We start from the raw sequence: 13027 nt of genomic DNA on the forward strand, positions 1-13027 counted from the left end.
TTTAAGTCCCCTTCTTTCCGAGTTACAGGCCCCATTATGGGATGCCGGTATCCCTCTTCTTTTTTTAAATCCTCTGATCACGTGGGCTGTGACACAGGAGAATTTAAACATGGCTGCCAGTATACCGGCACCCCATATTGGGGCCTTTAACTCGGGAAGCAGGGGGTCCCCGGACCTGAAATCAATGCGGTTCAGATCCAGAGACCCGGTGCTACAATACTGTATTATTAAAATAAAATGAAAGCCCTGCGATCGCCTGTTAGAGGTGCACAGGTAGAGTGACTGCTTCAGTCTCTCACTGCACGTCTATTACAGACAGGTGAAGCCAGGTAGGATTCACACACCGTGAGTCCCATTAAAACTGAAGGACCCCTGCTGTGTTAATCCGATGGGCCATTAGTCTGACCGACAGAATATCGTGGTGTGGGAGAGGATGCCGTGCAGAACTCGCAAGGCAAGCGGTATAGAACAGGTAGTTATATCCGTAGTTGGCTCACTATACAAGAAAGTAAAATAAATGGGCCATATTGTTACCTTATGTTTTAAGCTGTACTGCAACAACATGTTGTTTTGTTTTTTTTGGTTTGGTCCTATTCAATATGCTATGAAGTCACTATCCTGTGCTGGTAAAACTTTTAGTCCCATTCATTTCAATAGCGTAGAATTCCTCATTAGCCTGCAAAGTAGTTTCACTGCAAACTGATTGGGGGCCGTTGAGAGAAATAGTGTAGGGAGTGTTTTTTCCCCTCCTGTAATAGAACAAATTGGCAGCCCTTCCAAGAGCTCATTATATAAATAAAATATTGCCTTTTCTTTGCTCAGCTTTGCTTTTATTTCATAAATATCACAAAATGTCTATGTTAATGCATTGCATTTGCTTTAAATGCAAACACAACCAATAGTTACAGTATATCAATCTTTGTATATTCTACACAATTATAGAGTCATATGCTTGAAATTCTATAACTTATTTGCATTAATCAATCGTAATTTAAGATTTCTGTACCTGAAAGATTATTGTTGTTTATTTTCAGATTTATAGTGATTCTGTAATACATTTTTGGGAAAGAAAAAACCTCTAAGAAGTTTAACTCAATCCAACAAGCAGAAACATCTGTTCGAGGCATAAATGATTTGTTGGCTCAATTTGGAAACTTTCAGATGATTACATTTTGTCATCAACAATGTACAGTAACTCTTTAAAAATAAATATGTTAACCGCTCCCAGGGTGGCTGGCCAGTGGAGACGTAATGAGTCTCTTCTTAGTGTCCCGGATGTGGTTATTCCCCTAAACGAGGACATCAAATTCTATTTTGAAAACAACAATTCCCTGAGGTCCCAGTTTCCACGGTTTGGGAGGTCCACAAAGCTGTCATAAGAGGAGCACTTATGAGAGTAGCCTCATATACAGTAGGAAAAAAAAGAGGATAAAAAAATCTGTGGAGTTAACCGTGGAATTAGCGAAACTCAAAAAGAGTCACAAATCTATTCAAACGGCTGAGATATTGGCCAAAATAATTAGAACCAGAGGGGAATGAAACCTTTGCTTTGGAAATAAAACAGAGCAAGCTATGAGATGGACACCTCAGAAATACTACGAGAGGGGGAACAACGCCCACACCATGCTAGCCAGGAAGTTTAGAGGCCCGGGCAGCCTGGGAGGAGTCCGGACAATAAAACTAAGGGATGGGGTCCTGTCACATAACCTGGCCAAAATAGTAGAAGAATTCCAAAAATGTTATCATGACCTATATGGTAGGACTATTACGATCTCACACCCACCCCCCAAAACCAGTCTCTCCCATTTCCTACGGTCAAGTCACCTTACCACATTAACACTAGAACGGGTATTGAAACTTAACCAAAGAATATCACGTGAAGAAGTAGTGTCGGCAATTAAAGGCCTCAAAAACCTTAAATCTCCTGGTCTGGATGGTTTTTCCAGTTTCTACTACAAAAAGTTCTACTAAATTATAGCCCCCCCAAGCTTACCATCGTATTTAATACATTTATGGAGGGCAAGCTCATTCCCCACACTATGTCTTCAGCCAATATAGAGGTGATACCTAAAAAAGGAAAGGACCCCACTGACTGTTCAAGATACTGCCCTATCTCCTTTATAAATACTGAATTGAAGTTATTTGCCAAGATATTGTCCAACCGGTTAGATGAGTATATGCTGCATTTAGTGCACCATGACCAGGTGGGTTTTGTTCCCTCCTGACATGTCGCAGACAATGTGCATCGTATAGTAGACCCGACACACTCAGCAAATACGAGGGGTACCCCTCTTCTCTGCCTATCTCTAGATGCCGAAAAGGTCTTTGATAGACTCGACTGGGATTTCTTGTTCTCTGTACTAAAACAGACCAGATTTACAGGTCGATTCCTACAAGCGGTCAGATGGTACAGGAATCAATAGTATTGTCTTCAATGCCATTGGCTGTAATATCATGTGATATGAGACGTGGTTTTAAGGATGTGACCTCCTTAAAAAAAAAGAGGCGGGCACATGATACAGCATCCAATCGAATTGGAGCTGTACCATCTGACTCTAAAATGTGATGTCACAGGCCATATATAAGGCCTATATGATGTAGAGGAAGGAGAACTGGCGCACAGCCAAAAGAGTGGGTCACCAAAAAATTGAATGAAGAATAAATCCTTTATTAATCCATAAAACAAGCGGAGGTAGACACCCTCCAACGTGTTTCGTGTATCAAAATACACGTGATAAAGTGTATTTTGATACACGAAACGCGTAGGAGGGTGTCTACCTCCGCTTATTTTATGGATTAATAAAGGATTATTCTTCATTCAATTTTTTGGTGACCCACTCTTTTGGCTGTGCTCCAGTTCTCCTTCCTCTACATCATATCAGCATCTATACTTGGTTGCACGCCATTCAGGACATTCAGATTGGGGCAATATGTGAGTATTTCTGACTTTATTTGATTATTGTGCTAAACTTTGAGTCCAGGGACCATCCCTATGAAGAATCTATAGGTGCTTTCACCATCAACCCTATCTCCAGGGATCATCTGGCCCTATGGGGGACTTTACATCATCACATACCTCACTAGCCCCAATCCTATATCTACCTGTCTTATTTGAATGACATGGATAAAGCGCTGGAGCGCATTAATCTCGAACTACTTTTCCTCATATATAAGGCCTGTTCCGTCTCATCTTACCGATAGACATGGAGTCCTTCTAGCTTCTCTATTACCACATAAGGCTAATTTTTTCTGGTATCCCCAGATTCCAGATCAGGACTCTGTCCTGCAGTTGTAGCTCTTTCCCCTGTACTCTTTTTTCGTAACAGCTTTTGTTTCCATAATTATTTATCAACACCCTTCAGCTACAGTTAGATGTGCTGGCCTTGTCTCTGATAAAATCCAAATAACTGATGGCACTAGACAGGGCTGTCCTTTATCCCCTCTACTGTTTGCGCTCTCAATAGAGCCTCTGGCAGCCACTATTAGATTGAATCCCAACATCTCAGGGGTAACTATTGATAAAGTTAATTATAAAATGTCTTTATTTGCGGACGATGTGTTCCTGACCCTCACATGCCCCTTAATATCCCTCCTGAACTTCTACCAATCTCTTGAAGACTTTGGAAGTAGGTCGGGCTTTAAAATCGATCACACCAAATCCCGGGCATTGGTGGTGAACATACACAGTGACACCGTCAAGCTTAACTTTGATTTTACATGGCAAACTCATTACATTCCCTCTCTCGAACAAACAAATGGGGGCGCAAAAAAGAGAGAGAAAATGAATCAATAATTGTAGTTAAAGTATAAGTTTTTAAGGGGACATAAAATAAGCACAAAGACTTACAATAAAATAGGGATCTTAATGATCCAAGTACACCAGGCAGGTATCAACCACAGCAGTAACTCCGTAGTCCATGAACCCCCCCTCCTCCAGATCGCAGATGGTAAATGCCGAGGGGAAGTTCCAGACGGCGTCCACTTGAAGTTTTCCCTGCACTCGTGTAAGCAGCTCTGGGTCTATAGCATCGTGACCTTCATACCCAGCTTGCAATTGGCTCGCCTACGCGTTTCGTGTCACGTGGGACACTTCGTCAGGGCAGGGCCATAATGCTCATTGGAGCACACTAAATACAGCAGGCTAACCATTGAGTAACATTGTTACTTGTCTGGAAAGATGATGTCACCAGCCCTCCAATCATTAAGGATGACAAGAAACCAGCATACATTACAACATATAATAAAAACATATAACCATGGACTACGGAGTTACTGCTGTGGTTGATACCTGCCTGGTGTACTTGGATCATTAAGATCTCTATTAAGATCCCTATTTTATTGTAAGTCTTTGTGCTTATTTTATGTCCCCATAAAAACTTATACTTGAAGAACAATTATTGATTCATTTTCTCTCTCTTTTTTGCGCCCCCATTTGTTTGTTTGTCTATGTTTGAGCCTTCTCTAGCCCCGCTGATCACGGGAGACGGGGAGCAGCACCAAGAGGGATTTGGGAGAAAATACCTTGGACGCCAGCGCGCATTTATTATTGCACATTCCCTCTCTCGGAATTAAAGTTTCAAAATCATATGAAACAATATACAAATTTAATTACACGAAACTAATTAAAAACCTAAAGAAAGATTTGGAATCCTGGAGCAAATACAAGATCATAGGATCAAGAGATTGTAATCATATCTCTACCTTAATATTCACATAGTAAAATATATTGGCGGTGCATGGGGAATGGATATGTATTTTTACAAAAATGACCAGAGAAGCGGTCACAAAAAGAAACCCACTAGTTTGCACACAGCCTTCAGTAAGATAGACAATAGTAGGGAACTGATTAGTCCCAACATACAAGTGATGAATCAAGCAGGGGAAATATATATAATCCAGAAAAAACAATAAAATGTTATTAATTACTTGTTAACTCTTCTAAGTGAAAATATGATAAAATCAATTAAAAATGAAACCACTAAAGTATGCCTTGAATAGTTAACCTCAGTTGTTTTATATACGAGGGTATTCTTATTCAAACCTAAGCAAGGTCCAATAATATAGATCTATGCTTGTGGAGAAAGCACTTAAACACGGAGCGTCTATTTATTATAGCTCAGGGATTACTAGGTTGCCAACACCTAGTGTGTATACTCATTTATAGTCCTCTTATATTATTGTTTTTTCTGGATTATATATATCCCCCCTGCTTGATTCATCACTTGTATGTTGGGACTAATCAGTTCCCTACTATTGTCTATCTTACTGAAGGCTGTGTGCAAACTAGTGGGTTTCTTTTTGTGAACGCTTCTCTGGTCATTTTTGTAAAAATAAAAGCAAATACAAGATCTCATGGATCGGCAAAATAATATCTATTAAAATAAATCTCCTACCACGTATAATGTATTTTTTCCGTATTCTCCCCATTTAGATACCACTTAAAGATCTAGAGGACCTCCAATCCAGGTAGAGAGTAGCGCTGTCGTGCGCTCTGGAGTGCGCTGATTCCGGTAAGGGAAGGTAAGTATGGAAAGGGGGAGGAATCATGGGAGGTCCGTCAGGAAAAATGTAGAGTCCTGGAGATTGCAGTATTGCGACTGATCTCAAAATCCAGACACAAGCAAAGTCCCATGAATGTAAGAAATATATTTAGCTCAGTTGGGGGACAGGGGTAATGGAGGCAAAGGAAACCTTCTTACCTCCTATTATAAAAAAGAAAGAAAAAATGATCGATATCAGCGCTGCTCCGTGGGATGACAGACTCACCAGGTAGGTAATAAAATCAATTTATTAAATATTCATAAAAAGATACTAGAACATAACAAAAAAGACCTCCTCCCACATGTTTCGGGCAAGTTCACCCTTTCCCAAGGAGGGTAGGGCGAACTCGCCCGAAACATGTGGGAGGAGGTCTTTTTTGTTATATTCTAGTATCTTTTGATGTAGATTTAATAAATTGATTTTATTACCTACCTGGTGAGTCTGTCATTCCAAGGAGCAGCGCTGATATCGATCATTTTTTCTTTGTTACTTCTGGATCGTGGTCGCGCAGGAAGTGCGTCATTACCCTTTCAGGTATCACAAGACCAGGAGACACAGAGGGGACGGACTCTCGTGAGCTGTGTGAGCTCCATCCGTGGGCTGCTGCAATTGCGGCCGCTGGCCCCACATGGGAAGCGAGTCTGCAAGTGGCCCTTACCCCGCATCTTCAAAAGGTCTTTTTTCCTGCTCCGCACTTATATCTTATTTGGCTACTAGCTGTGCGGGTCAACCTTGAGTGGACAGACGGTTCTTTTGGATATCTACCTCCTAGTATAGACCCTCTCATATGGCTCTGAGTCCTGCCATCCATGGAGATTCAAACCACACATCCACGGCAACCAAGAAGCCTCTTCCTCCACCCCGGGTGCCGCTGAAAACATGGAGGTAACAGCAAAACTGTGAAGGTATTCCAGGGCACTCACATGATATCCAAAAAGTCCACAATAAAAAAAAACAGTGAACCCAGTTAGTGAAAAGCTACTGTAGAAAAAGGCTTTATTAGAACATAGTGGTAGTCAGAACAGTAGTGTCCTCTCACACGTTTCACGCAAATGTTGCGCTTTCTCGAGGAGTTACTTAGGTCTTGATAAAGGACACACGGCACACAGCCCGAAATGCATAGGTGTGTTACCTGAGCTGCTGCTCCAGGGGTCATGTTGGATCCGCTTATGGAATAAATCGTTTTAATTTGTTTGTGAACCTCCTCCTGTTTTTTTGGCAGTGCACTGCCTTTTTGTCTGCCTTTTTCCTAAGTAAGAGAAGGGGTTAAATTGTGGAGTCATCAGATACTGCCCCTATTATCAGCTTAGTGATGTCATTATGGGGAGGGAGTTAGCATAAAAAGTTACATCTTTATTCCCATTGTGGTTGTGTATAGCAAAGTGTGGTGGTGGTGGTGGTGGTAGAGATGGTTGTTTTGTGGATAGTTATAGAAGTTTAAAGGGCCTATTCAGGTAGCTTTTATGTTATCACCGCAACATATAACGTGTTTGCATGTTACTACCACACGGTATGACATTTTTGACAAAACGGTATTCAGTAAGGTATATTGTATATTAGAAAAAATAAAATGACATACCGCACAAGTTAGTAGTTGCTTTACAAGCTAAATGCCTATAACATTAGTTTTCCCTCCAACAGTCTGGAATAGCGTTGCCTAGAGAGCAGAGAGAAACTGCATCTCCCCGAACAGCTCTTACAGGCGATCATGCTGTATTTATTTACATTTTTATAAAACAATATCGAAGCAGGGGGTGTCCGGACCAGAACCGCATTCATTTCAGGTCCAGGGGCCCCCTGCTTCCTGAGCTGCAGACCTCCATATCAGTACCGGTATCTCCTCCAAGTTTAAATGTCCCGCATCAAGGCCCACGTGACCGGGACATTTAAACTTGCAGGAGATACCGGCACCCCCATAATGGGGCCAGTAACTCTGGAAGCTAGGATCCCCGAAGCTAGGCTTCAATCCTATGTTATTAAAATTAAAATAAAGAGAGCTTCATTACCTTAGTGGCTAACAGCTAAAATAATGAAGGGGTTAACCACCAGTACCTGCTTTGTTGGTGGTACAGGGGGTGGGTGAAGGTTGTTGTTGGCCCAGGGCGGGTAGTAAGTCCTCCTGGGAGGGTTGCTGGAGAGGTTAATACCTTCATTACATATATTATATTACATTACACATATATACATATACTGTTGCTATTAGGACGATTGCCCATTTATGTATGTAGTGATGGGGGTAGAGGGGGTGGGTCATGGGGTAGTTGCCCAAAGAAGGGTGGTTAGGCCTCCCGGGTGGGTAGCAGAGGGTTGGGGGGATTTAACCCCTTAATGACCATAGAGGTTACTGCCCGCTTAGGTGATTAAGATGTTACTGGCCAGTAGCTACTGTAGTGTTGCTGTAAATGTTGGTGCCACTGAAGATTAGGATGAGGACAGCCTTCATCCGCCGGTGTCTGACGTCACGTCCCTGATTACAGTCCTCCATCACCCGATGTGTTTCACTGGAAGTTACTGCTTCCTCAGGGTTTTTTTTTTTCACATATGATGATCCCATGGAGAAACTGCAAACCAGAGAGACTAAACACTAAAGATACCTTTAAGTGCCTGTGATCTGGGCACTTCATGTAAGTGAATATCTCACCATCAATACTGAAAGCTTTCCAAATTTTGGACATACTGTACTTCACCATACTTATTTTTCCATTATTCTGAGGTTGTGCTGATATTTTTCTAGAACCATTTTCATCTTGGACTGGGAACAGTCTACATCATGCAGCACTCATGCTCTGTTTAGTTTAGATATCTAGAAATCCCTTGGTTAGCACTTGTCCTTTTGTTTGGTATATTTCAGTATTTGTTTTACGTACCGCGCGGCTTGTCAGAGCAAGAGTGATAACGCTTGGAAAAGCGCTGTTTGCAAGCGATTTTGACAAATTATCACAGCTTTCTGAAAAGCTACACGTACAATTGCTTGTAAAGTGCACTTTACACCCAATGAGTGCACTTTACAAGCGTTGTCACTTATCAAAGCTACCTGAATAGGCCCCTAAGTGTTTGTAAGTCTGTGAGTTGGCCATCTCATACTTTTTTTATTTTAAAGATATAGAAAAGTAACCCTTTAAACAGTAAGCACCTTTATGAAAGATATGGAAGCTAACTACTGAAATATAGTGCAGTATATCCAATAGTCTCCTACAAGATGGAGCTGTATATATAGGACTTCTGCAGAAGGCATCTCCTGTATGCACATCTGACTCCAAGGAACTCCTGTATACTAATCATATCTGGGTAAGGCCTGGGAGGGTGATTCACCACTCAACATATTTAGGTGTTTTTTATTTGCTGTGTGTCGATCTTTTATGTGAGCTTTAGACAATTTTAATAAAGACTGACTTGAAAGACTTTTATAAATGTTCCTGGCACCATTGCATGTTTATATCTTTAACACGACTGGCCTCAAAAAACAACCCACAACCAATTTCTTGCCCTGAAAGAGCATGCCTTTTTCTCATTTATCTGATGTGACCCTTGAATCCAGAAATTAGGGGGTTACATGTGGTGCCCAACGTGTGGCTGAGCATTGAAAGCTGTGTTGTGATTTGTTTTCTCTTTTTGGGACTTTTCAGAGCGAAGAAAGAGTTTTGAGATTTATTGCGGGGTTTCTGCAAGATTTCCACCTTAAAGATAATTATTTCAACAGTTTCCTAGGTTGCAACTCGCAAGGAGTGTCCACCCACACAAGTGGCGAAAACGTTTGCCATGCCTGTTTCAGACCAACAAATCAAGGTGGAGGACAACAATAAGCCACCCCTACTGATCCTGTTATGGGTAGAGAATATGTTGCAAGAAATCATGTGTCGGTAAACGTGTGATCAAATACCACCTTGCCTCATGTTCTTAATTGCCTGAGTTGGACTATGTATCTCAGAAATACAACAGAGCTACCATGTTAAAAGATGGAGACCACTGTGTCAACTTTAACAGTAACTCACTATGATATCCTAGGTGGAATATTTTTGATCGTTGTGCAAGGGAAAGAATTTCTAAACAGTGTGTGAGTTATCCCGAAATGCCATGTGTGAAGATTATAGACCGCAATGCTTACAGAAGTCAAAGTTGCGGGATTTAAAATCCATACAGGATGCCACTTTATCTTCTTTGGGTAATGAAGCCTCCAGTGTGGCTAATGTCACATATCAGTTTTGTCTGAGAGTGACCTGGAACGACCTCCTATTGATCGTGGACAGACTACACATGCAGTAGGATCCAGAAAGGTGGAAAGTGACCTGAAATCCTGTGCTAAGGATGATAAAACCTAGAATCCATAAATCTCTCACGGAGGGAAAAACAACGGTATTGAGAGGCTGGAGGACGTTGAATTAGTAGCAGAGCATGACCACACTGACCCAGTAATTGATGCACTCCATTCGAAAATTGATGGAGTGAAGCAAAAATCTGCAGAGATTACTCTGGCTGGAGGAACTGAAGGTGCAGAGGTGCATGCAGCACCAGATGCCACCCATCAGAGATTTAATCCCCTGTGGAGCCAAGCAGTGATTGCCATTGAAGTGCTGAGAACACTACACTACCAGAGCATATATTACAAATCCAGATTCTGCTGGAGCAGGTACTGCCATAACCTCGTATTTTACCAGGAGGCGTTAAGTGAACACTGTCACTAGTCTTGCTATTTCGGACTGAGGAGAAAATCCCAGAGTGATGGCATAGCGGCCCACTCTGGTTCAATTTACACCAATGACTGAATCAGTACGGGATAAGATTATTCATTGGTGGGAGGGTCGGTTAGATCCTAAGGAGTAGATAGAGGCTTATGAACAGTACTTATTCTCGTTGTATGATAGAATGTTTTACAGTGAGGATGTGCTACAAGTCATAACTGTGTCTGTATCAACAAAGATGGACTCATTGTGTTGCGTTCTTCCTGGAGTGCCTAATAAAAGCAACCTGACTCGGCTGAGTAAAGTTGAACTTGGGTGTCCGGGTTAGGGCTACGTACACGTTGTAAATATTCTTACTGTATTTTCAAGAAGAAGTAATGACGGTGGGGGAGCAATTTAGACATTGATGGATAAAAAGTGTTTAGAAACAGTATCACTGATCATGGTCATACCATGCTTATATCCAGATGGGAGTTTGGATAAATTAGTCAAGATCTAGCATATTGGCTGTAGTATCAACAAAGACCGTGCAGAGTATGTATATAATGATGGGTCTAAATGAGTGCACTTTGTAGAAGTAGCAGATGGACACGGGGGGGAGGGTGTAGTTAAAAAACCTGGTCTGTCACATTATTGTTAAAAGCACTCTGACATTAGAAATCAGTAATACAATTGCTGAAAATGTTAAGTTTTATAATGTTTTCTAACTATTGTTATAGTTTTATGATGTGTATTTATATGAGTGAGAAACATAAATAATCATTGTTTGTAACCAATTGTACAGTATATTTTGGGGGGAATGTTGGGGACCAACATTTATTTTTCCAGGGGAGTAAGTAGACCCCTCATAGTCAGCTCGTCACATGGCCTTTCCAGGGTTTTAAAGGGTAACAAACCTAAATCCTGTCTGTAGCTGTCCAGCAAGGATCTGGTTAATGGCAACTAGTGTCAATTAACCAGTCTCCACCTGTCTAATCAAGCAGGTTTAAAGATGTTCTGAACAAACTGAGCAGGGTTCTCTAGCACAGACGGACTGTGCTGCCAGAGAGACCACGAGTAACAGATCTCTCTAGCCCTGCAGGACTGTGCTGCCAGAGAGAGATCCCAGTGAACAGACCCTCTATTCCAGTGCACAGCAGACCCTAGAACCCACCAGATGGGGCACCCCACATACACCAACCCATCCCCGGACAGATATAAGGAGCCCCTTGCTTACAGGTACCTCTTTGGACTTTGAGGTCAGAGGTTTGTAAGTGGCCTAGCCTTCCAGCCCTGCAGATAGGGACTGGGAAGTGTGAGTTAGCCCTTACTAATGGATAGTCCTGTTTTGTTTATTTTGCAGGGCTAACACAAAGCTGTAATGTTTAAAGCCTAAATAAGCAGGTTAAATAAAATCCAATGTTTTTTTCTCTCACATACGTCTCCCTGGTTATAGCTCTGCACATATCTCGTACACGGCTACTATGGGGTAATGGGCCTAAGTAATAGAAGGGAGTAAGTTGTGGAGTTATCAAATACTGCCCCTCCTAAAAGCTTAATGATGTAATTATGTGGAGGAAGTTAGTATAAATAGCTATAGTTCATCTTTATTCCCGTAGTCGTTATTATCTGTGGATAGTTATAGAAATGTAAGTGTTAATAAGTCTGTGATTTGTCCATCTCATCCTTTTTTATTTTTTAGTTATACAGGCATACCCCATTTTACACAAGTACATATTTCCAATTGCACCATACTCCTGTGTTCTTACCAACCCAGCATCCTTCTCCTTCAAATTTCAGTTATTTATATATTATACCACACGATGCAGGAATTGAACCCTTGATGTTTCATATACCAGTCCACTGCTCTAAGCACTACACCACAGTGTAGATGGAAGGTTGTCCTCTTTTAACAACCCTATGGTTGTTTGGAAGATATATTCTATTTGGGTGATGCAGTATAATTTTTAATTTGTTTAAAGAGCTAGCTTTATCACACCACCCTGTGGCGTAGCAGTTAGAGAATTGCACTAGCATATGAAGTCTCAGGGGTTCAATTCCTGCATGGTGTAGTATAATAATACATATTATATTATATACTCTATATAATACACCATGCAGGAATTGTAAAAACAAGGAAATGTACAGTACATAACACATAGTAAGAAAAATCAGCTTACATTAAAGATTGTCTTTCAATAAAGCCTACTGTATTTATTTTGTTTACAAATGTGTCATTTACATCAGTTATGCACGTATAGGACGATTGCAGTACAGTACATGCATCGTAAAGTGGAAAAAAGGTAGTGCTTCACTTTAAATAAATTTTCACTTTACATACATGCTCCGGAACCATTGCGTACGTTAATGCGGGGTTTGCCTGTAGTAAAGTAACCCTTTGAGCAGTCAGTGGCTTTAGGAAAGATAGGGAAGCTCTTACAAAACAAGGGGAGGGTTGGGGAGTGATCACAGGGCCACACTAATTGAGTAAAGTGAAAAAGTATATAATAATAATGGTAATTGTAAATGTGGGTGCAAACTGTGAACTGAAAAGTGAATCAGGCAAAAAGAGGGGGAAGGGGAACACAAAATGAATGAGTCCCCTAAAGAATTCACTAACTGCACACCTACATATTGTAAAATCTAACTTTTAATAAATTTACTTAAAACATATATTACCAAACGTAGTGTACTATGTGTTTTTAAAAAATGAATTAAATATTCAATAGCGTGCAAACCTGTCAATAAATGTATGATTGTGCAAACCCAAATGCAATATTCCTGGGTTTGACAGGACAGTGGATACTGAAAGTCAGGGTATTAACCCC

The 13027-nt window shown here is 41.0% G+C and overlaps 1 long non-coding RNA gene across 2 annotated transcripts in view; it reads right to left on the reverse strand.

Moving 5' to 3' along the window:
• LOC142490909 (uncharacterized) overlaps window positions 1–13027 on the reverse strand; it is a 72746-nt gene that overhangs the window by 26427 nt on the left and 33292 nt on the right. Inside the window, exon 3 of one of the 2 annotated variants that reach the window (XR_012800144.1) lies at window positions 6706–6790. The exons of the other annotated variant lie outside the window; for it this stretch is intronic. This is a non-coding gene — a long non-coding RNA (uncharacterized LOC142490909). Of the gene's footprint in view, window positions 1–6705; window positions 6791–13027 lie in introns of those variants that run through there. 2 annotated transcript variants of the gene reach the window in all.

This window comes from Ascaphus truei, chromosome 3 (assembly GCF_040206685.1).
Source record: "Ascaphus truei isolate aAscTru1 chromosome 3, aAscTru1.hap1, whole genome shotgun sequence".
In the NCBI taxonomy this organism is placed as follows: Eukaryota; Metazoa; Chordata; class Amphibia; order Anura; family Ascaphidae; genus Ascaphus; species Ascaphus truei.